This window comes from Pteropus medius, unplaced genomic scaffold (genome assembly GCF_902729225.1).
Source record: "Pteropus medius unplaced genomic scaffold, Ma_sr-lr_union100, whole genome shotgun sequence".
Lineage (NCBI taxonomy): Eukaryota > Metazoa > Chordata > Mammalia > Chiroptera > Pteropodidae > Pteropus > Pteropus medius.
The window spans coordinates 13,124,188-13,150,375 of NW_024351543.1; the positions used below are offsets into that span (position 1 = coordinate 13,124,188).

The 26,188-nt window shown below is 38.4% G+C and overlaps 1 long non-coding RNA gene across 1 annotated transcript in view; it reads right to left on the reverse strand.

Annotated features, from left to right (window-relative positions):
- The window catches only part of LOC120586779 (uncharacterized), a 397,178-nt gene extending 373,478 nt beyond the window's left edge, over positions 1 to 23,700 (reverse strand). The window contains exon 1 of the long non-coding RNA XR_005648799.1: positions 23,627 to 23,700. This is a non-coding gene — a long non-coding RNA (uncharacterized LOC120586779). The remainder of the gene's footprint in view (positions 1 to 23,626) is intronic.
- Positions 23,701 to 26,188: the final 2,488 nt, after the last annotated feature.

Below are 26,188 nucleotides of genomic sequence, written 5' to 3' on the forward strand. Positions count from 1 at the left end.
CTATCTATAGAGCCTCTCTATACTGATAACTTGCAAATTTTTATTTCCAATCTAAACCTATATACTATCTCTCTGCTAATGATTCTTAAATTTCAATATTTCATCTAAATTTTTCCAACTGAATTTGAGACCCCTATAGTCTACTCTGGATATACCCACTGGGCAATCACAGACAGATCATATTCAACAAACATATTTAAAGTCCAATGAAATCCACTTCCTCCTTTTTTAACCAGAAACTTTGGCATCATTCTCAACTACCCCGTGCCGTGATGCTCCACACATGCCATCTCTAGATAGGGTGCAAAATGTGCTCTTCTATTCAGTCAACCGCCGTGGCTCTTCCACGAGTACCCGTCGGCTTCCCCATGGGGGGGGGACTCCTGACCGCCACTCTTTCACTTCCCTCCGTCCTCCCCCCGCCACCCTATTTTCCATTCTCTATTCAACAAAGGCTTCATTTGACCTACATCTGATCATTCCTCTCTTCCGCTTAACATATTCAGGGACCTCCATTCGACCTTAAAAAAAATCTGAACTCGTCAAAGTGACATAAAAGACCATTTATTCTGGCTGCTTACCCAATCAGTCTCTCTCTAAATTTGTACCCCTTTAATGATGAGGCTGCTTTCGGTGTCTCAAATACACCTCAGTCTCTGCCTCCACAGCTTTTTGGATGCCAGTATCCTTGGCCTAGAACATTTGTCCCTTTGTCTTCTTTTCTACTCACATTATGTTAATATGATTTGTTTTGCTACTATTATCCTGTTAGTCCCTGTTTTTATGTGTCCTTACTTTTTCTTTCAGTTTGTGCCTTCTGCCACAGGCTCGTGTTGTTTTAATTATTTTTTTTTTTAGTGATTAAGAAAGTACACTTGCACTAATGGTAAACTGTAAACAGGCTCTCTGAAATTTAAAAAAGTTTTGATTTGTAGCATTTGCCAATTTGGTAGCACTAATATTAATAACATGGCCAATTTCAAGCTACCAACATAATATCACTGAATGCGGAATTGTGAAGGGATACACACAATTGGCCTTTGAAACCGAGTGCAAGCTGGCTTCTGTCCTTCACAACCTTTAAGGTTTATAAAATGTAATTGAACCTATCATTCTCTAATAACTATAGAAAGAATCATTCATGCAAAAAAAAGAATTTAACACACAATTTCTTTTCTAATTGCTTCTCTTAGCTTCTGAGTTTTATTATTTAATTTGAGAATATAGATTATTATTATTATGTAATTATGTTTATATATACATTATCTCTTCCAAGTACTATTATTTTGGACATGGCATACAGATTTGATACTCTGCTTGAAACCATTATTTTTAGACAACTCTGTGCTTGACTGATTTGAATTATTTTTGCCATAAAGGAGTGAGAAAAGCACTTACGCATATTCACTCTCACCCTAATTTATCATCCAGCAGCCCTACAATGTTGAGAATGGGGATGGGTGTTATTTTTCTTTTACTTTGTCCTGTGGTGATGGAAGTTTGAGCAACAGGTCACTTTTACATTACTATGTCAGTTCACAGCACAATCATTTCTTCCATTGTATGTTTTAATTAAAACAAACACAAGAACACATTAGCAGTATAGAAATGTCTCTGGTCATGGATAGAGGGCTACTATCCTTGTTTTGCAAAAAGTGACATATACCTGCTCTTAGATTGAGATTTTGTTTCAAGGCACACCATTTGGTCTGTGCCATCACTGAGTCATTTATTATGTTCAATCAAATTTTCATGTTGGAAACATTTAAAATGTAGTCCAAACAGTTTTGCTTTCTTGGCATTGTCTGGCAACTTCATGCTTAAAAAATGCTTTCTATACCTGCATGTTTCCAGAAAAATCAGTTAAAGCTACAATTACCTAGACACTTGAATCAAATTTCCCTTTAACATCTCTTTTTCTCCTATCTCTGATACTGACAGTATGTATTATAGAAAACGTACCATTTAAGATATAATTATTCTTGCACAGTATTATTAAATAAATATTTATGATTTCTACTTCACTACTAGTAAGATACTACATTTCTTAAGGGCCATGGCTGCGTAGTTTAATGAAAAGAAAGAAAATTTTGAAATCTGACAGAACCAGGTAAATGTATGCCTACGTCACATTTTAGCTGTGTAGTTTTGGGCAAAGTGATTTATCTCTCTGATTCACAAAGAAATTAAGAGGATTGTTAGCATAATTCTCTGGGTATTTTAAGAATTATAGGAGATAATATGTGTAAAACATCTTTCTCAGTGCCTAGAATTCTTATCAATAAATATGAACTTATTTTTTTTCTTTTTTTAAAATTTGTATTCCCCTTCAGTATATCTCCATTGATTAGTGATAAAGCTATTATGGGATTTATCTTATAAGGCTTTGGAATGTCCCTTTGGAGCTATGTTTCAGGGGGCAGGATTTGACAAATATTCCTAAGTCCACATAGTATGAACAGGGCCACAATAAGAGAAAGCTCTCCTTTATTTTGTCTACCTTGACATGGTGGGACCCTAGTGTGAGCAGTTCATTGATTAATAACAATAACCTGCATTTGCAGATTGTATTGCACAGACAGCAATCTATTTAATATTATAAAGAATTACACATCCTATAATTAAAAGTGAGAAATCTCAGCCCTACAGGGGTTAAGAAATTTACTTAAGATCACACAACTAAGTAGGGTCAGAGCTCATATGGAAACCAAGCTCTCTTGGCTCCAATCCTGGAATCTGCTCCCGTAACCTGCAGTGTTCACGCCTTAGTTACTACATAAATATATGGCAATTTCGAAGGTGTTAATTAGCTTTGTTTTGCATACCGTCCATTCCTAGAATATTCTGCCATTTCCTCACTGAGTTCAGCCAGTTAAGGAATGATTGGTCGGACTCTGATAGGCTCACCATCTCTACTGAACCACTAAGCCATAAACCAGACAGATTTTTTTTTTCTTCTCAAGAAAAACTTCCTTGTAACTTCTCAGTGTTTACATTGCCAGTAATTGCAGTATGGGTTTGGTTATGTAAGTAAAAGAGCAAAAAAGAATAAGATCCCTAGAAATGGAGTTAGGAGCTTCAAGAAACGAAAACCATGAACTTTCCAGGCCTCCCTTTGCCAGACCTCACTGCATGACAATGGCAGCAGATTGAATTATCAAACACCAAAACAGATCATTGGTTAAATTACTCTGATTATTTTTTTCAAGGAAACAATTACACCTAATTACAAGCAAGGCTGAGGTGTTGCTCTCCTAGTGAAATTAAAGGGGAAGGTGTAAGTTCAAGATCTCATTATTCGACTTTGAATAAGGCTTCTAAATATAGCACTAATATACTTCCTGCTGGCATTTTGCTACTGTATTGATTTGGAACCAGTAAGGTCTTCATGAGGGTTTGCTAAAATAAAACTCCACTCCGGGGCTTTCTTCTCACGTATGGCTTTGGAATTCTGCTGAGATATATAAAACAGAAATCAGCAGGCTGTAATTGAAGGACTGTCAGTGTATGCCCTGTATTTGAGGCAAAGAAAGGGCCCTGTTTCTATCTGTGAGTAATCTAGGTCTTATGACATATTTTAAGTAATGATGCAGCCAAAGTTCCCAGTCCGACTTTATTTCTGTAATTTTGTTTTTCCAACTAAATATTTGGTTAGGATTTTTTTTTTTTTGGTGGGGGGTGAGGGGTGGGGAGGGGAGCTACCTACTGAAAAGAGACACATAGATATGGGGGCATGAAATTAATGCATATTTGATAACATGCATAAAAATTGGGGATCTGAGTATTATTTACAGGAAAAGTATAAAGATTAAGCTCGTTTTTATCTGGGAAGGAGAAAAAGGCACAAATAGAACTGTAAGTCTTGGGTCCATGTAGGATTATTTAAATATATACTTTAATCCAATTCTATTTAAACTAATATTCTTTATTGCTGAAATCAGATGTGAAAAGGGGAAGTAATCTGAGGTTAAAGGAGACAGGAACTTGCATATATGGGAATAACCCTAGAGGAGAAAGTCTTCTAATAGACCCTGAAGGGTAAGAAACTTTTAGAAACAACTGGACAAATAAAATTTTGGCAGGCAGAGAATGGGGGCATGAGATGCAGCAGCATAAAAACAAAAAAACACAAAAACACAAGGACTTGTATGGTTACAGAGAGAGAGAGAAAACTGTCTCATGAAAAACAGAACTGTGGGGAATGAGATTGGACCTAATGTATCAGTACTTACTATACAGAGAAAGATGGAGCCAGCCCAAACTGGATGCTGAGAAACAAATGTCAGCCCTTGAAGAGAGAGGATTCATGAAATAAACTTTGCTTTAGGAAAATGAGCTTGGCTGTGGAGGCCAGATTCAGGATGGACTAAAGGATAGGGTCGGAAGGAAAGGTTTTGTGGGAAACCTTTGTCATGCTCTGAAGAAGCCAGAGGAAAAATTGATAAGGGGAGCCTAGGTGAGGCTAGGGCCCAGATAGAACTTGAGGGAAGGAAAACTCTGGTGGAGACACACACTGGCATCTGCAGCAGGACGAAGCGATGTCTGGAGGTGATGGCAAGACTTGTGCCTATAGAGGAAGAGTGATTATCCCTACGCATCGGTAGTGTCCAAGAGCAGGCAAATGAGAAGAGTGAAAAAGACACTCTTAACTGGTGAGATCATGAGGGACTTTCAATAGCGGGGAAACCTATTATGGAATTGCAGTTCTGGAACTTTTAAATTGGGGTTAAGAATCATTAATCCAAGAGGGAGGGTGGATGAAGAGTGAACTCAAAGTCTCAGGGGTGAAGCCACACAATTAGGTCTGAAAGGACTTAGTACACAGCTGGTAAACCTTGGGGCTCAGACTCCAGTGCCTTCCAATGCCTTAAGGAATTTGGTGAGAAAAGTTTGAAATGTTGAAATGTGATGTCTACTTTTTGAAGACTCTGATAAGATTCCACTATATGAGGTTTTGAAATGAAATTGGCCTATATAAAAGAATAAGGGGCAGGGACTGGGGGGAATATCGATGTTTTAAAGAGAGACTCTTTAGGCTGGATAATTACAATCAAGATGGTTATGATTCTAGTAATTTGGATCCCAGTAAAACTAGAAAAGATTAATTCTCTGTGTGAGCCTAAGATTACTTACTGCAAAGTCAAGGAAGTAAAAACAAAGAATAGTATCGAGATTTAGAGAGGCCAAACATATAGAGCCCTGTGTTCTGGGCAAAGGAACATATATCCCACTGTACAGAATTGGTAGGTGCTGCAGCCTGGGAACCAGGGGAAGGTTAGCAGTGCCTTCCCAAACTATCTGTTTGTTTTGAATTTTGCGAAGATAGCATCCAAGGTATAGGCTGCTGAGCTGAAGATGAGGGGAGCAGACAGAGGATAGCCTTATTCCAGACTCAAAGATGGTAGTTCAGTGGGATCTATACCTCTGCTTAACAGCTCTGGAAGTTAAGCTAATGGAATTAAATAGGACTTCAACCAAGTTTTTAAGAGTTTTTGATTTCCAAAAAAAAAAAAAAAAAAGTTTACAGTCTGGCTTGCTCAAAGTGGGAAGGAAGCCCTAGACTCCTGATTCTTAAGAGAAGTACCACCCATGGAAGAGGAAACCTTTCTAATTCCCTTCCCAGATGTGGCCCCAGAAAACAGTGGGTGAGGAAGACCTTCCGGGGAACAGAAGTGAAAGCCAGGAGGATGAGAGAGGTCAGGAGAGAACATCGCATCTCGTAAGCACTTAGATTATGAATAAACCTCTTCTTAGTATAGGCAAAATGTAAAGTAGGACTCAAATGCTCATGTCAGGCAGCTTTAGGCAGGTCAAAACTCCAGGTCTCACTGTAGAAAATGAATAAAGAGGTCCCCACCACACCCTTTCCTAGCCCTCACTCTCTACCTCTTCTCACAAGTTTGAAAACACTCTGAGAAATAAACATTGTTTCCTTGAATACTTTAAACTGATCATTTTAATTTTGAAAATAATACTTAAGACAATTTTTATTGTCAAAAGAATTTAAGAAATAGAAACTCAAGGTTGAAAACAAAGCTGTGTGTTTAACCAAGAGGTGTTGGGGAGGACATATTATGAGTGAAGAAGCAGCCGGAGATGTAGTTCTGAAGTGCCATGGAGAAAAAAGGTGATTCTCCTTGATGCATATTCAGTATTTGCACCAAGCAGAGGATAAGAGAAGAATGTCAATGCAGATCCTGAAAGTTCACTAGGAAGAGTGCTGCTATCTCGATCGAACAGTGAGACCAGATCATTCTAGAAAGTAAGCATTACCTTGTTCTCAGCACCTGCCATCCCAGACTTTTCAGACAAGCTGATTGATAAATGGAAAAATAGGCTACTTTTGGAGGACAAAGAATCTGAAGTCAGGTAATCAATTGTCTTTCCCCAGCCACATCTCCTTTCTACTTTACAATACCTCCAGGACTATGTTGAGGGCAGCAAAAGTTTGGGGGATATATGTAGTCAGAGTCTCAAAGAGTTTGGGATTCAAATTCAGACACTCAAGGCTACTAGTCTACAGTAACTGAAATCAATAAGCTCTTTGCTTAAGACTTCTCACTGAAATCGACTATCAGACCAACTATTGCTTCTACTTGGTCACTAGGGAATGGCTGCTGTGGGGAACCAATGGGTATAGAAGCTTAAGAGCTTATGAACTCAGCTTTAAAGTTTATTGTGTGACCTTGAGCGAGTTCCTTAAACTCATGAGCCTTGATTAACTCAACAGTAAAATATGGACTGTTTTATTTCCCTATCAGAATTGTTCATGACTGTGAAAGATATAAATAAAATGTCTCACATGGTTTAAGGCACAGAGTAAATGCTCAAAGAATATTATTTATTTCTCTATAACCCTTCTATTTCTAGAGCGTGATGTGTGTGCCTCTATTTATTTCATTCTACCCCTCATCATAATTAGCCATGCATTGCTATTCTCCCCCAATATATTACAACCTCCTAGAGGGAGGAGACCCTACCTTATTCATTGCTTTATCTTCCCAGTGTTTCCAGAGTAGGGGACTTGCCATCACTAGTGCCAACTAAGTGTTTGTAAAGTGAATCAATAAATGAGTGTAAACAGAGAAGAGGTCTGTATTCATTATTCTTCTGAACAGATCGAGACATATCATACCAAGTTTATCCTGGTTCACAAAGAGGGCTCGCATCAGACCTGCATTAAGTCATCTCAAGTAGCAGCAAGCTCAGAGTTTGCTATAGCATGCACCTACCACACCACTATCAAGCTACCTGTGATAAAAGCCTGTGACCCTCACCTTTACCGCCCCTCCACCCACCCATTCATTGTGTTTTTATGTACCAGGCCGTGTCTTGATAATGAAATTTCCTCTAGATAGAAGGAAGAGAATGGTTGAATGGAGGTATGTGAACATACATACGAACTTTTCTCCCAGTTGTTGTTGTGCGTTGTATGTTTAAATTACTTGAATTTAATAAAAACGGCTCTTTCTGCCCTGGGATTCTGACAATATTTCTCCTAATCTCTCCGGTCATTTTTTTTTCTGATGCTGCGGTCAAGCTTCAATTTCTCCTTTTATTTTTAATTAAAGCCCCCATCACCTATTGACTCTGCAAAATTTTTTGAAAGAGCCTGATGAGATGAAATGTTCATTATTTTCAAATCAATTCCCAATCTGGTTATGTTTCCTCTCAGTCAATGGGGCCTAAATGCTGTGAGTCTCCTCCTTCGGCACTGCATGGAATGCACACACCAGAAACACATCCCTTAGATCCTGGTAAAGTCTTCTAATTTGTATTGACCACACTATCCTCCCTCCTGTAGGAATCATATTAAAGTGACAAAGGTGCAATAAGTGGTCAGAAAATGAATTTTATGGAATTACAATTTGTCCCTTATATAAGTAAGGATATTGGACTTGGTAACCTCTAATATTTGGCACAACTCTACACTGCATGTAAAATCATATAAAGCTAAAACTTGAAGGAAACTTAGAAATGGTCTACCTAACACTCTCTTTTTAGAGATGTGAAACAGAGGACAAAAGAGATTTCTGACTGGCCATCTATCCATGAAGACTACCATCTACTCACCAAAGAACTGTTGAGTTTCTATTATGTGGCAAGAATTTAAATCCTTATTTGTAGGTAAGGAAACTGAGGCTCAAGGATGTGTAAATGACTTTTTTACATCAGGATTAGGGACAAGTTCTTCTAGTCTATATTTATTGTATTCTACTCTAATTAACTGATAATCATGTTTTGCTTTAACAGAAAGAAGCATCATTTTCTCATTTTAATTTGGAAGTCAGTAAATAAGGTCATACCTCAATGCTTTCTTCTGGTGTGTGATTCATTTATTTCCCTCAGGGCGACATTTATTTAAAGCTTCATTAAATGAGAAACCTTGTGAGCTAAGACCAGATGGACCAAACCAATGAATGAGTTCCGAGGGAGTAAGATATGGTGCATTGTCCATGTAATCACTCACCTGCTCTACTTTACCGGGGTTGGTGGCCTTGGCTCTGAGAGCAGCTGAGGGCTTTACTCATTCTTGGATGCCCTCAAGTACAAAAAGGAATGATGCCAGGTCTGCAGGTCTGGGGAAGGTTGTGTGGATACTGAAACTAAAAGTGCCTGGATGTCAGTGTATGTTCTGAGCGACATTAGTCTTAGTTCTTCTCATACCTATGCTCAATTGCTGTGACTCGGGGCATTCCTTGATTTGATAATAACAGCCAGACTAGGGGATTGAAAACTGTCAGGGAAATGCTATACCTGAGCTCCAGAGTTTAAGGAACACGTCAGATACTGTGTTTAAAGATCAATGCAGTTGTACATCTTTGATATGCACAAATGTATTCATTGCCTAAAATTCTTTAATTTTCTATGGCACTTTATAAAGAACTCTCTTATGTATTCATTCATTTTTTATATCTTTACATTAATCCTGTGAGATAAACAGAGTTTTATTGTCACTCTGTAGGTACTCTGATTAGTAGGTAAAGAATTTTAGAATCAGAAAGAATGAGGAACTTGTCCAAAGTCGCACAACTATTTAACAAGTAAAATCTAGGACTAAAACCCCAGGATTATGCCTTTAGCTTGTTGCTTATTTCATTATGTTATATTTTCACACACACACACACACACACACACACACACACACACACACACACACACACACACACACACCAGAAAAACATTCAGCACATGTCTGTAAATACAACATATACATCAAATTATTAGGAATCTTTGGCCCATTCATAATGTTTGATCGTCTCCAGAAATAAGTACTAGTTTTGCCAAAAATGAAGTAAAATTCAAAGTTGATGTCGGCCCAAACTGCAACGTTATTTCATCCACAGATGGAGGTTACTTTATAAAGGGTTTCTCCCCTTCCCACATCAGAGAGCAAGGCAGGACAAGAGAGTTGTGCAAGGTGCAGAAAATGGGGTTTACATTTTTATGTGTGTTGAAGTGCCTTTAAGTTCTGCAATAAATGTTTATGTCCTAAGTATTTTCGCCTAGGACTTGAGACTTTTCTCTGTCCAAGTTTGAAACTCATACCCAGAAATTATATATTTTTTCACAAATATTTTTATTTTTGCCTTTTCCACAAATGGGACACCAACCATCCTATAGAGCATAGAACAGAGTCTAGAGTGTTTCGACATGATCTTACTTGACAATCCCAAGGACTCAGATGAACATCTAGATTTAAAATGTGCCCCATAATATCTTTTGACATTCTCTTTCCTCCAATAATTTGTCAAACTTAAATATTTAACTAAACCTAAAGAAAAATGATTTTAAGGTGCATAAAACTTCAATTTTTGATTAAATTTCTACTCTCGTGCTTGTGTGTTCCTTGTTTTCATCACTTCCCTTCTGATAACTCCACTTCCCCATCTTGGGATTCTAGGATACGAATTCCATCAGTTCATTGACATAAGACTGTTATTCTCTCCCTACTCCATGGATTATATTGAAAGGTCATCCATCAACAGTATCTTTCTCCTAAATGATTCTAAATATCACAGGTGTGTGAAAGTGGCAGAAAGAGCTGGATATTCTTCTGTAGTCAAAAAACCCTTCCTCCTCTCCAATCAGGCTGATTTCCTCATTGACATCAGCTATATCAACAACTCCATGGAATATTTGGCTCAGGTCATCAAAGGTCCAGCGGGGAAACTAACATCTGATAAATATACAAAATATTCCAGATAGTGTGTTAGAAATTTTCATGCACAAACTTTATTTCATACTCTTATTAAACAGATTTTGCAGATGGGCAAATGATGATTCATAAAAAACTAAATAATTTGCTAGTTACAGAGCTACTGACTGGTAGAACCAGAATTTAAGTCCACTATACCAGCAGGTCCCAACAATTACTACAATTGCTTACTGCAATTTCTATCAATAACTCACATGGCTTCCCTAGCTGCCCTCACATCAACAGCCATCAGCTAGGAGCCTTAGAAGTTTGATGACTCAATGCTTTTCATTGTGGCTATTTCAGTACCATGATTACGGGACAGCTCTCACTGCCTGCAAAGAGGTTTAAGGGTTCATTCAAGGGCCTTATTAAAATCTGCCAGAGGTAGTTAAATTAGTAAAATCAAAACACTTATATACTATGTTCTTAAATGCCTCTGCAATTCTATCTTTCTGTATTTGAGACAGGACCTAAAACCCAGATTTGTGTTTATTCTGCAGTTCAAATAAGCATTCAGATTTTTTTTTTTATTAACATCCACCAATACACTGAATATTGTTCCTCTAGAGAGACAAAAGCCTAGTCAGAGGACTCCAGTTTTCTTTACAAGTCTACATACGTATCTAAGCTGTGTCCTCAAAACCTATCATGGGATGCCCCATGTTTCAACAAACTTCAGAAGTGACAGTGTTAGGCAAGGAAAAAACCTTCATGAGAAATAGCATTTCCTTTTCTACCAGATACTGGAGGGATTTAGTTTCCAGTATCAATTTTATCCTGCAGCTGTAATTAAGACCCCTGTAGCCTATTGATCCATGCAGTATGAAGATTTACCTTGGGGGCAAAAGAATTATAAGCTAAATAAACAATAGTAAGCAGGGTGTCAGGAGGATCAAAGAAAGACTCCGGCTTGATCCAATCGATGTGTTAAGGACAGAAGCAGGAGCTGCAGGAGGGGGAGGATGAGCCTGCCAACTTCCCCTGTGCCCTTATTTGTGTGTGAACATTCCCGTCTGCTTGCCCTTCTGTCTTCATGTGATGCTGATGGACAGGAGACATGGCTGGTTCTGAGAGGAGTATGGTAGGCTAGTAGCTTGAGGGCTTCCCCTGGAAGGCTTACAGTGTAGCTTTCTAATTCTTGACTATCAGAAATTAGAGTCCTTCGCTCAAGGTTTTCCTGGGCCTGACATTCCATGCATATTCACTGTACCACTAGCACCATCACTGATGTTGTCTAAGAGAAAAACAAAACTCTAAAGGATTTCTGTTCTCAACCTTGCACGGACAGAGTAATCTTATGTGTTTTTGTTTGTGTAGTCTTACTGAATCAGGGTGATAGTAGATGTGTGACAGATTTTTTTAATTAAGAAACTGATTCAAGTCCAGCAAGGGATCATCGGAACGCTTGGCTCATGATTAAAAGGATGTTTGAGTGATAACAACATCCAAAAGAGCCTCTGTCCAGAGCACTGTGTCAAGGCCCTAAAAGGTATAGCCTTAAAGGGATCCTACCCTTGAATGGGCACTTAGTCATATGATACCATACACATATGAGCCATAAGTTCTTAAGTTGGAGATGGTATTGAGAAAATTCACTCCTGGGGAAGGAATTACTGAGGTACAAAGTAATCTTCTGAAGATGCAAAGATCTCTTGTTTAAGATTTACAAAAAAGAAACACTAAAACTTGTACCTGTTTATGTGATAAAGAAGAAGAGGAGAAGGGGAGAGTAAAAGAGAAGAGAGGAGTAGGGAGCTGGACCTATTTGCTGAACATCTGCTAAGTGCCAAGCATGAGTATAAATGGTTTTCACGCATTGACCCTCATAGCAACCTATGAGTGAGCTTCTATTATAATTTCCATTTTTCAGATAAAACACCAAGACTTAGAGAGATTAAGTAATTGACCCAACGTCACCCAACAGAACTCTAGCTTTTAACTCTAAAGCCAATGCTCTTATCCTCTGTACGAGAGGAAAGAGAAAGGAAAAAGAAAGAGGAGAAAGATACGGGGGAGGAGGGTAACATACATTTTAACTGCTTTCATCTATATCGGAGCACAGATTTTCATCTATATCGGAGCACTGCGGAAAAAAAAACAAACAAAAAACGCTGATATAAAGTACTTACTATGTGGCCCTTTACAAAACATGTTTGTCAGCCCCTGAAATAATGTACATAAAAATAATATGAAAAAGTGTAAGATCCTTAAAAAGAAAGGGAATATGTCTTTGCTGCAGCCCTCACCTAAATCCTTCCTTTGTTCCACTTCCCAAAATATTAGGCAAGTTAAGGCAAATGCTCACAATTTCAGACACTTGAAATACAGGTATTGGGAGCATTTATGAATTTTTAAGAATCAAATCCCTTCTATACTCCCAGATGAAACTCTGGAACAGCTGAAATCACACGTTCACTTGTGAAGCAGCAACTTGCAAAATTCATATTCACGTTTCTCTCCATGTGGAGACCAGGAAAACGGTCTCATCAGTTCTTCTGGAATGAAAAGCCACGTGGTGTCATTGGAACTCGAAATAAACTTTAGGATCAGAACAACAGGGTTAATTTCCTAGCTCTGCTACTTCCTGGTTGCACAAACTTCACCTCTTTGAGTCTGTTTCTTCATCTGCATATACATTTCACCCGTTTCTGAGCTCAAATTTAAATCCTCCATAGTAAGTAATTTTTGGCAGCTTCTGTATAGCCATAATTAATGAAGAACAAGTTTGAAACAGCAAATGCTGAGCATATGGGTATTCCAGAGACATATCAACATCATTATCAGGAAAAATGAGATGTCACTCAGTATGTGCATAGCAGTCTTCAGATCCAACCCAAATGAAAATTAATATCCCTCCCTTTGCTGCAATATGGACCAAATATTACACAATCCACCCTAATAGCAACATTATTGGTATACAATAAAAAATATAAAATAGGAAATAATTGCATGTTCTGTCTATATTTTTGAAACTTGGACAACTCCATGTTCCTGGATTAGTGCCTAAAGCAAAGACAGGGACTAAAAAATTTTACCAATTTGTCCAAGTTTTCCTTTTCTTCAAATAATTCTTAATTTACAGCAATGTATTTTAAATAAACAGATTTACTGTGCTTGTCACATGCTGAATAACCAGCCAGATGATGATTTCACTGTACATCTTCTATGTCCTCACGTGAGGACACAGCATTGTGAAGAGGAAGCTTGTTCTGCATCTTCTTTCACAATGCCTCTGTCCTGAACATTCAGGTCCTAATGGAAAGGAAATTACCTTCATTCATAGCTTCCTGCTTGCCAAGCAAACCACTAATACTCTGTTGTGTTTCCCTCATTCTACCCAGGATTTATAGATGCAGAGCCTGAGGTTCATCGAGATTAGTAACTGGCCCACTGTCACAGGAGAAAAGGAAAAACTTCCACTTGTGAGATTATAGGCCTTCAAGAATAGAACGAATCTCTCATGAGAAGTCTCGGGCACCATGACATGCAATGGTAGGATGAAAGCATCCTTTACAATTAAGAATTCTTACTTGGAAATCCTCCAGTGAGCACAAGGTCCTATTTCTCTATCACAGTATCTTCATTTGTTCAATTTATCAGAATTTCTGATTCTCTTGGTGTTTGGAGAAGTGAAATGGGCTGGTGAAATAGAATTCACCAGCCGGGAGAAATATTACACGCAAGCTTTCTGAACTTAGTCAACAAGGAGAGTTGGAAGAGAGATCCTGCACCTCGTGGCCCCTTTGAAAACAGCTGCCAAACTAGAGAGGAGATAACAAATAATTTCCTTTTTTTCTTACAGAAGTAACCAAAGTAGTAGGACTTGGAGAAGGGGACTGACTCTCTGGACTTTGGTTAAGGCTTTTGTCTGTCTGTCCCATCACACAGTATATACTACAACAGTATAAAAATGCTAGATAATTAAATGAACAAGACAATGAGTGAAAAAAAGTAATGCCTGAATGAATGAATGAATGAATGAATGAATGAAAACTCTTCCAAAGCTATAACCAGCGAGTCAGATAATCTTTAGACTTCTAGCTCAAACCAGGAAGGGTCCATAATGACAATAATGAAACTTCAATTTCAGAAACCTTCACTTTCACAGAGTTTTTCCAAGGTCATGGGAGGAGCTATAGCAATACGTTCACAAGATCTTAAGATTTTGTAAAATTTGTAATAGTAAGAAGTTTAAACCACAAATGCTTAAAACTGCTGTCTCTGCTCTCTTATACGGAGTGACATTAGAGGGGCCATATGTATTTTCTAATCTGCTAAGGAAGGGCATGTATTTTGTTTGGATTCAGTGGGACATATTTATGTGGCTCACGGTTCCTTTCATATAAAGTTAAGCAATTGCTGTAGGAAGGCCGGAATAACTTCCAGGAATATTCTTACTGTGCTGACTCACCTGGCATCATGACAGGACTTGAGGTGCAAGCACAATACAAATATGTCTCAAGCCTCTTGGCATCAGAATGTAGACAACAGAAGAAAAATAGGTTTAAAATGTGCGGGCAACAGACATGTAAATTCGAGAGGATTTCATTCTAATCAATCCTAAGTCAAAATGAAAAATTTCTCCTGTCAGAAATATACATGATGATGTATCTTTAACAATTATAAATACATTCTTTATTGATGGAACCATGCAAAATAGAATGCATTAAACCAGGTCCCTATAAGGTACACGTCTGTACCAGTACAGCACACCATGGACACAGAACTATGTCAAGTTTCATGTTCTGTGAATGTATCAAATTGGATATTAGCATATCTGATATAAATATTTAAGTATATATCTGCATAGATATATTTACAATTATGAATTTCAATATAATGTGACAATAATTTTAATGTATTATTTATAATTATGTGTGCCCTAATTTCAGAATAATCTTATATACTCTTACAGAATTATTCATATAAGTATTTAAATATATATCTGTATACATACATAAATATATAAAGGTAGTTAAAATTATCGATGAATAAAAATTGTCAGGTAATCAATAAAATTTATATTTTCTGATCTTTATGAATTTGTGGTATTTTTCAGCTCTTTTAATGTTATAATTTGCATGATTTGTCTTCTCATTAAATGTAAATATTCATTTTTGTACCTAATTTTAAATGTATTTTAAATGGTGTTTGTCTTAAGAGACCTCCACACACGTGCACACACATCCATACAAACTAATTTATAAGCATCAAGCCTTACAAAACTCAAATCCATCTCTGAGCTCAGAGGGGTGAGCTTTTTATCAACAGTTAAGTCTTTGAATGTTTTTTTTTCCTCCTCCTGCCGTAAGTAGCAGATGATTCACATATGATCTTGTTTATAGCAAAAAGCCAAGGAATATGCTGGGAACACTGGGACTGGTGGATGATGGAGTAGGCAGTGGGGAGGCAGTATGCTGTCCTTCTGATCCTTTTTTCATTTTCTCCCCATCCACCTGGTCCAGGAAATCAGCACCTGAGAACTCTCCAGGTCTATGGAGCAACCGTCCCACCACAGCTGCGTTCCTGGTTGCTCTGCTCTCCTCTCCCTGCTCTGTTTTCCATTCCCCCGGCACATTTATGTGCAGGCTTTTCCACACATGCCAGTTCATGTCATAGTAACAGATGATGCCTGGTAAAGGGCACTGGCCCAGGGCTGCATTTACTACCAGCCGTTTTCTGTCATAGCTGGCAGAATTACTCCTGTACCTGGGGAAGGAAAACAGCTGCCAGAACGAATCAAAGGAACCCTGGGTGCACATTTATGAAGCTTGTGTGCGTGCTTCTGCACGTGCAAGCATGGCCATAAGTGAGGCATGCCATTTTCTCCAGCTAACCTCTTATAAAAATTCTCATAGCATCACTAAAAATAATAATAATAAAAGTCTCCTGAAACATTTCTCTCAAATAGGTATATGCCCATGTCTCATTTTTCCTTCAAGTTTCTGTATTCTCCCGCAACTATGCGCAGTTGAAGTTACTGACGGAGCCCCAAGAGCTCACTCAAACCTGCTGAATGTGGGCAATGGTAGAATCAGTTCGGTTTTGATGCTCAATGTTCGGAAATTGCTAGTTAAGTCAACTAACAATTGCACCACCCAATGGTTAAGTTGGTAGAGACACATGGCAACAGCATTCTTCTCTAGAAGACAGCTCAGGGTGGGCGTAGAACCTTTTGCCTGCTCTTCACTTCTGGGTCACTTACACTCGCCCTCTCTCTGGAGAGACAGAGTTCATTATTGATGAATACGTCAGGTGAGTATACAATGCTAGACAGAAATACCAAGGGAAACTAAACATGGTGCCCATCTTTAGAGTTCATAATCCAGTGTTAGAAAAAAGACGGATAACTCATAATTTCAAGACAGCGTATCACCAAGCTGTGTGATGTGGGAAACTAGAGAAGGAAGCAGCTACATAGGGTCATCAGTGGTGCTTCAGTGGGGAGGAGGCACGGGAAGTTTTCTGAATGATGAGTGACACTCACCAGGAAGACAAGGAGGAAGAGTATTCTGGGAAAGACAATCGCAACAGGAGAAAAGGTGTAGAGAAAAATGTGCAGTGTATTCGAAGGTATATAAGGCAATTGGCATGGCTAAGGCACAGGTCGACACCAGGAGATGCTGCTAAGGGCCTAGGCAGAGGCTCCTTCCTACTAAACCTAGTGAGGGCTTTGTTAAAGGCATTTCCCATGTGCTCAACTCATGAGTTTGACAACCAACAGTTCTTATGTTTCCCACTTAAAAAAAAAATATGAGAAAGTAAGTAGCCCCAGCTTGCTGGAATTTTATTCCAGAAGTTATTTTGTGTGGTTCAAATGATGATCCCTTTTAGCTCCACATGATAATATATCCTTACTGGAGTACCTCCAAGAATCAAATGAAGCTTCAATTAAATGAGGAAATTGTAAGCTCAGGCAAGGCAATTATAGAGCAGCCCAGGTGAAGCAAGGTGGGTAGGATTGCTTCTCTAGCCTGTGCTTCAAATTCAGTGTTAGTTAATTAACTCCATAGAGTTTTAGCTTGTTTTCTTGTCCCCATGTAATCACCTGAGTAGTCAACAGAAGTACAAGAAAATAAACTTTTTCAGAGCTATGAAAGACATAGGACGTCCGTCACCAGGAATGCAGGCAAACCTCGTGAGACCGCAGTGACTCCTTTAGGCCTCAGCCACCTCCTAGGCTGGACTTGATAATTATTCCATTATTGGAGCCACTCTGTGCCTTCCACAGCTGACATGGCCAGCAAATCCAGGTGGTTACACAGAGTGGGTGTATATTAAGAAAAAAGAATTTTGACAAATATATCTGAACACATGTATCTTAACACATAAGTGTTATCTCCAAGAAAATAATTGTTATAGAGGTTACTAAAAAATAATTACAACTAGTCCAACAATGCTTGCATTGTCAAACATGCTGTTTGTCTTTTATTTTGTTGTTGAAATGTGTTGCTTCTAGAGCCTGAGAATTCTGTTGAATGCCATCAGAAATGAAAAATCTGTCATCTTCATCCTCTAAGTCAGTCTTCAGTCTTAACTCTAAGTGCTCTGAGTCCTCCAAGTTTTAACTGGGGACAATTTTGTCCTCTAGAACAGTGGTCACCAATCTTTTTGGCACCAGAGACCAATGCTCCTATGAGAATCTAACACCTGATGATCTGAGGTGGAGCTGAGGCAGTGATGCTAACGCTGGGGAGCGGCTGCAAATACAGATGAGGCTTTGCTCACTTGCCCACCACCCACTGCTCACTTCCTGCTGTGCGGCCCAGTTTCTAACAGGCCACAGACCAGTACTGATCTGCAGCCCGGACATTTGGCAATATCTGGAGACATGTCTGGTTGTTACAACTGTGCTTCTAGTAAAAAATGAGGCCAATGACGTTGCTAAACACCCTAAACACACACACAATGCTCCCTTCTCCCGCCCCCAAAGAACTGGCTGGTAGAAAATATCCATAGAGCTGCTATCAACAAACCCTGCTCCAAGTGCAGGTTTAACTTCTGGAACAGTAAACAGCTGCCCAGGCCAGACTTGTCCTCTTGATGCTCTGTTTCAACTCCAGCAGTTTGGTCCCACTCTTCACCCCAGCAGCTCACATTCGATCCATGTATCTCTAATCCCAGGACCCCTGACTTCTAGCCCTGGGGCTCAGGACACTTGCTCTTCTAACTCATTTACTCCTTTATCTTTTCACATCAATCAACTCTTCTCTATACCCTTTGATTTCCTACATAGATGAAAAATATAGTGCATCTTTTTTTCTATTTCAAACCAGCACCCATTAATCTCTTTCTCTTATTTCTGTAATAATCCTCCTCTAAATGAACCTAATTTTCCAGTTTCCCCATATTTTTTCCCTAAGGTTCTGAACAATGCTGGAGAAAAATCTTGCAAACAATCATACTGACACCAACAACAGGGGTGTTTATAAATTCCTCCCCTTCTCCGCTCTCTCTCATTTTCTCATAAAGCACTATTCAAATACTTACCCACTTGCCACTCCAAATCCTCACACACATCAGACAGTTTAGCCTTGTCCCTCCAAGAAAAAGCATACCTAAAACTTTGTACATTTGAGCCCCTCTGTACCTCCTTATCAGCTCCAGTTCAAGGCTCATTCCTCCATCCCATTTCTTAACTAGTTTGAAGTTGTACTTCATTAATTATTCTCTTGACCCCACCAATGAATTTTCATGTGCCTTCCACATTACAAATTAAACTTCCTCGGTCTTCAGTCCTCTTGCAGCTACAGCCCCTCCTCTTCTTCCTCAGAGCCAAGCTTCTAAAAGATGTGTTCTCTCTGGGTGCTTTCATTTCCTTTCTCCCTTTCATGCCTCAACCAACTGAAATTGAGTTTGCCCTTGGAAGGAATGATGAGAGAAGGAGCATGGGAGTGAATAGAAGTGATATACAAGATGTAAAGGAGGCAAAACTGGCAGAGTCGATCACCATGAATGTGGATGACAAGGGAGAAGTAGAGAATTACAGCCAGGCCTCTGACTTGCATGACTAAGAAGAAAGTTGTATAGTTCACCAAGAAGAGAATTCAAGCAGGGCTGCAGAGGTGAGCTGTAGGTAGTGGAGAGGAAAGAAATCTGTTGATTCCCAGTCTTATCTCGTAACTTTTGAGTCTTAGCTCCAGAACCACAATTTCTAGCTCCTTGGCTCTCCCACGAACACCTCAATCCACATTTATTAGTTATGGTACACTAGCAGCTAAAACAAATAACCCCGAGATCTTAATGGCTTAACATTATAAGGTTTTTTCTCACTCACATCACAGCCTAATGCAGAGCTGGTATGGAAGAAGTCTCTGCTCCATGAAATCATTCAAGGGCTCAGATTCCTTTCATTCGGCGGCTTTAATACGCCCCAGGTTCAAGGCCTTCTGCTGAATCCATTGCTCTAGTCAGCTAATGGAGAAGTGCATGGAAGATAACATCTAAAGGGCCAGGTCTGGAAATGGCATATGTCACTTCTAACAGTAATATAGTCCTACCCAAAGTAAGAGAGAATGAGAAATGGTCTCACTGTGCCAGGAAGAAAAGGAAAGATATTTGAGGAATACATAGAATCCTGTGTCACACTAAACATTACCAAAATAAAGTGCATTCTTAAACTCTGTGCTCGGTGAATGGCCTTCTAGCTCAATCAGCCTGAGTGAGAAACCCTAGTATGGTTGTCCCTGCCCACCTTTGCCACTATGTGCATAAGTCCCATTGATTCTTCCTATTGAACATCTGTGGGATCTGTCTCTTCCCTTCCATCCATTTCAAAATAGCCCTTGAGAAATCCATACTCTACTAGAAATGTTACGAAAATTTTGAACTTCTCTTCTGCTTAGAGTCTTATCTCCCTCTTCAATGTAGTTTCCACATGGCACAAAGTAAGGTTTCTAAAATACAAATCTATCAGACCATGTCATTTCCCTGCTAAAGTTCCTTTGGTGAGTGACCACTCCCCTTAGGACAATCCAAACTCTTCTGCATCACACGTGAAGACTCTTCATTATCTGGACCCCATTTACTCTTCAGGCTAACATGTCATCACTCACTTATGGCACTCTGCATTCCGGCCATCAAATCACCATACTATGAATTCCCTGAACTGACCTCATTCTTAGAAGCCTTCAGAGCCTTGTCCATGCCATTCCCTGGACCAGGAATCCCCTTACCGACTCCTCTAACACAACATTTCTCACTTGGTTGTCTTCTACTTACATCACTCAACTCTGTAATCATTGTCTTCAGAAAGCCTTCTCCATCCTCCGGAATGTCCAGATCCTTCTTTTGGTTTCCACCAGAAGGCCCCTGCACATACCTCATCCATTATGTTTACCATGCTATGGTTTATACACCTATTTTACTCCCTAGATATTTTATCCATTTGTACCCCCAGTAGCTAGAATAGCATATGGCACATAGAAGTACTCAACAAGTATCCACAGAATTTAAATCACATCCATTATTAGAATGATAATTGAATTATTTTAAGTTGTTTATTTTTTAAAATAGAGTGGGTAAGAGGGCTTCCTGCTTCCTCCTATTACCTAACACATGTCCATTCCTGAGACAAAAATATCAATAACAGTAAATAATATCTTCTTAATAATTGTCACCCATAATCATCAGCTGTAATTATCCATTCTATTTCTGAAATATTACTGGTGATTATAATTGTTCTTTTGAATACATTTGAACTACTTTGCTCCTATCTCCTTCCATTGTACTCATATAATTAAAAAGAAGAACTCTTCCTCCTTGAAATCTAATCTTTTGATTACTTTGGACCAGATCCTAGTGGCTTACCATATCTAGAGAAAAATCTTACAATGGATGTGTACTGGTCTCATGCAAACCGAGGGGCCATTAGTGTTACTCAGCAATCTTATTGCATTTTCTGTACAATTTACTCTTCCAGTTTCCTAAAATTCCATTTTATTTTTCCTCAAGCCTCCAACACATCCTTCCAGGCCTATAATCTCAGCTAATGACTCAGTTGATTATTTCATTGAGATAATAGAAGCTAACAAAATAGAACTCCCGCTTGCTACCACTATGACCACGTCTCTCAGTCCACCTGCATTCATATCCATCTACTCTTCCTTCCTCTGTTAGAGAAGATATTTGTGCTTTTGTCTAAGACAAGTCCTCCATTATGTTTTAGATTCTATTCCCTCTCATCTACTCCAGGAATCCATTTTCCCGTTATTCATCCAGGACCTTGATCTTAGCCTTCCAAGCCTCCAGAACTGTGAGAAATAGATTTCTGTGTTTGAGCCACTCAGTCTCTGGTACTTTGTTGTGGCAGCCTGAGTTAACAAATACAGGCAGCATAAGAAACGACAATAAAGGGCAGTGTGTCATTACAATTAAGACTGCAGAACATGGGGGCAGACTGCCAAATGTGAATCCAGGCTCCACCACTTACCAGCAGTGCAATCTGACTAAAGCTCTCTGTACCTCTGTTTTGTCATCTATAAAATGGGAATGAGTAATACTTGTACCTACATCAAAGGAATATTATGAGGACTAAATTGAACTAATGCATATGAAATACTCTGAACAGGGCCTGGGACATATTAAGCTCTTAATTAATGTTAGCGATTACCATGGATTTGATTTAGTAAAATGCTAATGAGGCTTTCATTGTACTACGTTTATCATCATTAAATGATCTTTTTAGTACTTTATAATTTGCAAAGAAATTTTTGCAGATACTATTACACTCCATTCTCACAATTATCTTGTAAATCATAAATGATCTGATGTTAGAGATGAGACTGAGGCATAGAAAAAGAGTAAAAAAAAAATAAAAGCACACACGGATGTGCACACACACTCATACACATACAGCCTGTTCTGCTTGATGAAACTCCTATTCACCCTTCAAGCCCTGTGCTCTCATTGCACCTTGAAGCTTTGCTTGACCAACCCTCTTCCAGCCCTGTGGAGTTGCCTTGGCCTCTTTTCCACCCCACCGCCCTTTCTGGCTGTCAGTAGACTCTACACTCTTGTCAGGCAGGTATCATGATTTGCCCAGAGCCACAGTCCAAGTTCCCACCATGGTGCCGTATACGTTGGAAGAGCTCAATAATCATTTCCCTTGCATGACATATTCAGCCGGAATCCATATTTCTCTGGCTTTAACACTAATCACACAAGTTGACATTGAAAGGTGTCCCATCCTAACAAAAGCTTTACTGGAAATTGGCCCCTAGAGAGTGTCTCATGTGGGCTGCCTTATTCCTACTTCATCACTCTGGGTGCTCTCAGTGATGTCTGTGGACGACTTAGGTGGACAAAGTCCCCAGGCCCTCCTCTGCTGCTGGCATCTAGGGAAAAGCACTAGTCTCCCTCTGTCTCTTCCCAACCCCTCAAAACTCCTTCCACACCTTTTGCTCTGTCCTGAAGCCCTCACATGGAAGCTGTACTATGCTCATCTCCCTTCTGCACCCCTCCTATTAAAGAAATACCAGTACTATTGCCATAAACTCCAGTGTCTTGCTAGTGGGTAAGAAAAACTCTCAAAATTTTGCTTGGAGTGAGTCTCTTCTCTCTGAAACTTTTCTTTGAGTCCATAGGTGCTAGGCAAGAAGTCAAGTCTAAGTACAGATAATGAGCTTTCTACTCATCAGCCCCTGTCTCCTACAACAGAATCACCATTAAGGGCCAAGCCTGCGGGCCTACATTTCAATTCCCCTAGGAGGAAGTCTTTCTTACAGAGATACTTGAATTGCTTTGGACCACAAAGTGAAGAACTAACAAGGAGTAGATGGAACCTAGCCTATTTAATCAACAGTCCATGCCTTTTCCATTTGCACTTGCCATCCTGCCTCTTTCCTTGGAGTTAGGTACCCAAATCACATGATAGGCATAAAACACAAATAGTGAATTCTCTCCTCCTTGTTTTAGGTATAGCTGTGCTAATAAACTGAAGACTCCTTGTTGCCAATCCTAGATGCCATATTCCTGGTAGAGAGATATTAGTCTTCATTGTTTTCCATACTGTTTCGGCTTAATAGGAAAAAGATCCCCAAGAAGAAAGCCGTTTTGATATATTTCTATTAGAGAATCAAAATAAGAAATACTTGCTCTTTTGATCACATAACAAGAAGGTTCAAGGGACACTTGAAAAATTAGCACACCATTGTTGGCCCTGTTGATTGCCCCATAAACCCACTGCCTGTCTCCAACTTCCCAAAAATTTTAAAAAATAATATCGCAGCATGAGAGGAACTTGGTGAGAAAATACGCTCACATGCTAAGGTCTGTGGTACTACAATCATCCTGGTCAGTCTACCATGGCTTGTTGATAAATTGCAAAATAGCTGCAATTCTCCACCTTTCTCTGCGTGCATGCCCCTTTACAATGTAGAATAATTATGTGCAATATGGTTTACTTCCCCTCCCCTTGAATCTGACCTGGTCTTGGGTCTTGCTTTGGCCAGTAGAATGCAGAAGGGATGGAGTGCCAAGGCTGAGCGCAGGCCTCAAGATTTTACGTTCTTCTGTTCATTCTCTTGGAATCTTGCTGAACTGCTGTGTGAACGAACACAAATTAGCTGACTACAGGGTGAGATGCTTAAAGAAATAAGGTGATTTAGCTAAAATTTGTTACAGTCAATAAGTAATAGAATTGAAAACAAAATCAAACTCTCTAACTCTCTAGACTCTGATGGAAATGCTTTTTCCAATATTTATTTTCCCTGACTCCATTCTTCCGAAGGCATTAGCTATATCACTCATAATGGAAACAAAACAATTATGTCTACTGGAAAAGAGAGGGAGCATTAATCTGACCAAGGTTTGTCCTACAACTTGCCTTACCAGCTAAGGTTCTTGGAGTTACAGTAGCCCTAATTGTATGTCTTCAGCCTTTACCAATGCTGGGCTTCTAACCCTAAGGCTTCTAATTGGAAGCAATTGTGACACTTTGCCACAGACCTTTTTTCTTCTTCTAGTTTTATTGAGATATAGTTGACATATAACACTGTGTAAGTTTAGGGTGTACAACATGTTGATTTGATATACATATATTGCAAAATGATTACCACCATACCCATTAGCTAACATCTCCATCATATTACATAATTATCATTTTTTGTGTGGTTAGAACATTTAAGATATATTCTCTTAGCAACTTTCAAATATATAATACAGTATTGTTAACTATAATCACCATGCTGTACATTATCCCCATAATTTATTCATCTTACAAGTGGAAATTTATACCTTTTGACCGACATCTCATTTCTTCCACTCCCTAGCCCCTAGTAACTACCATTCTAGTTTCTATCTCTACGAGTTTAGATTTTTTAGATTCCATATATAAGTGACATCATAGTATATTTGTCTTTTTCTGTCTGATTTATTTTACCTAGTATAATGCCCTTAGGTTCTATCTATGTTGTCACAAATGATAGGATTTCCTTCTTTCTCATGGTTGAAAAATAATAATAATAATAATAATAATAATAATAATAATAATAATAAATATATACACATATATATGTGTGTGTGTATATATATATATATGTATATGTATGTATACATTATAGTTTGTGGTATAGTTTGTATAAACACAAACAATGATGACGCTTAGGTTGTTCCCATATTTTGGCTAGTGTAAATAGTCCTGCAATGAACATGGGAGTGTAAACATCTCTTTGAAACCCTGATTTCATTTCCTTTGGGTATATACTCAGAAGTAGAATTGCTGGATCACATGTTAGTTCTATTTTTAATTTTTTGAGGAACCTCCATACTGTTTTCCATAGTGGCTGTATCAATTTACATTCCCACAAACAGTGCACATGAGTTCCCTTTTTCTACATTCTTAACAATACTTATCTCTTGTTTTTTGATGAAAGCCATTCTAACATGTTTGAGGCACTATTTCATTGTGGTTTTGATTTGCATTTCTGTCATGATTAGTGATGCTGAGCATCTTTTCATGTGCCTATTGTCCATTTGTATGTTTTATTTGGAAAAAAATTCTATCCAGTTCTGCCCATTTTTTAACTGGATTGCTTATTTCATTTTTTGCTGCTGAGCTGTATGAGTTCTTTACATATTTTAGATGTTCGTTCCTTATCAAATATATGGTTTGCAAATATTTTCTTCCATTCCATATGTTACCTTTTCATTTTGTTGATTATTTCTTTCGACCACTCCTATTTAACACAGTACTATAAGTCCTAGCCAGTGTAATCAGGCATGAAAAAAGAAATAAAAGGTATTCAAATCAGAAAGAAAGAAGATTGTTTTTGTTTGCAGATGCTATGATCTTATAGAGAGAATTTTCTAAAGAATTCACCAAAAATTTGTTAGAACTAATCAATGCGTTCAGTAAAGTTGCAGGATACAAAGTCAACATACAAAAATCGGTTGCATTTTTAGACACTAACAACAAACTACATGAAAAAGAAATTTTGAAAATCTCATTCATAATAACATCAAGAACAATAAAATACTTAAGAATAAATTCAACCAAAGGAGATGAAATTTCTGTACACTGAAAACTACAAGACTTTGGTGAAAGAAACTGAAGAAGTCACAAACAAGTAGAAAGATAGCCTTATTCAGGGATTAGAAGAATTAATTTTGTTAAAATCTCTATACTATTCAAAGCAATCTACAGATTCAATGTAATTTCTACCAAAATTCCAATATCATTTTTCATAGAAATAGAAAAAAATATCTTAAAATTTGTATTGAATCACAAAAGACCCCAAATATCCAAAACAACCCTGAGAAAAAGAGAAAAAAGCTAGAGGCATCACACTTCTTGTTTTCAAAATATACCACAAAGCTATAGTAACTAAAACAGTATGGTACTGACACATAGATCAATAAATAAAACAGAGAGCCCAGAAATAAACCCTCACATTATAGTCAACTAATATTTGACAAGGGAGCTAAGAATGCTCAATGGGGAAAAGATAATCATTTCAATAAATAGTGATGAGAAAACAACATTACCAC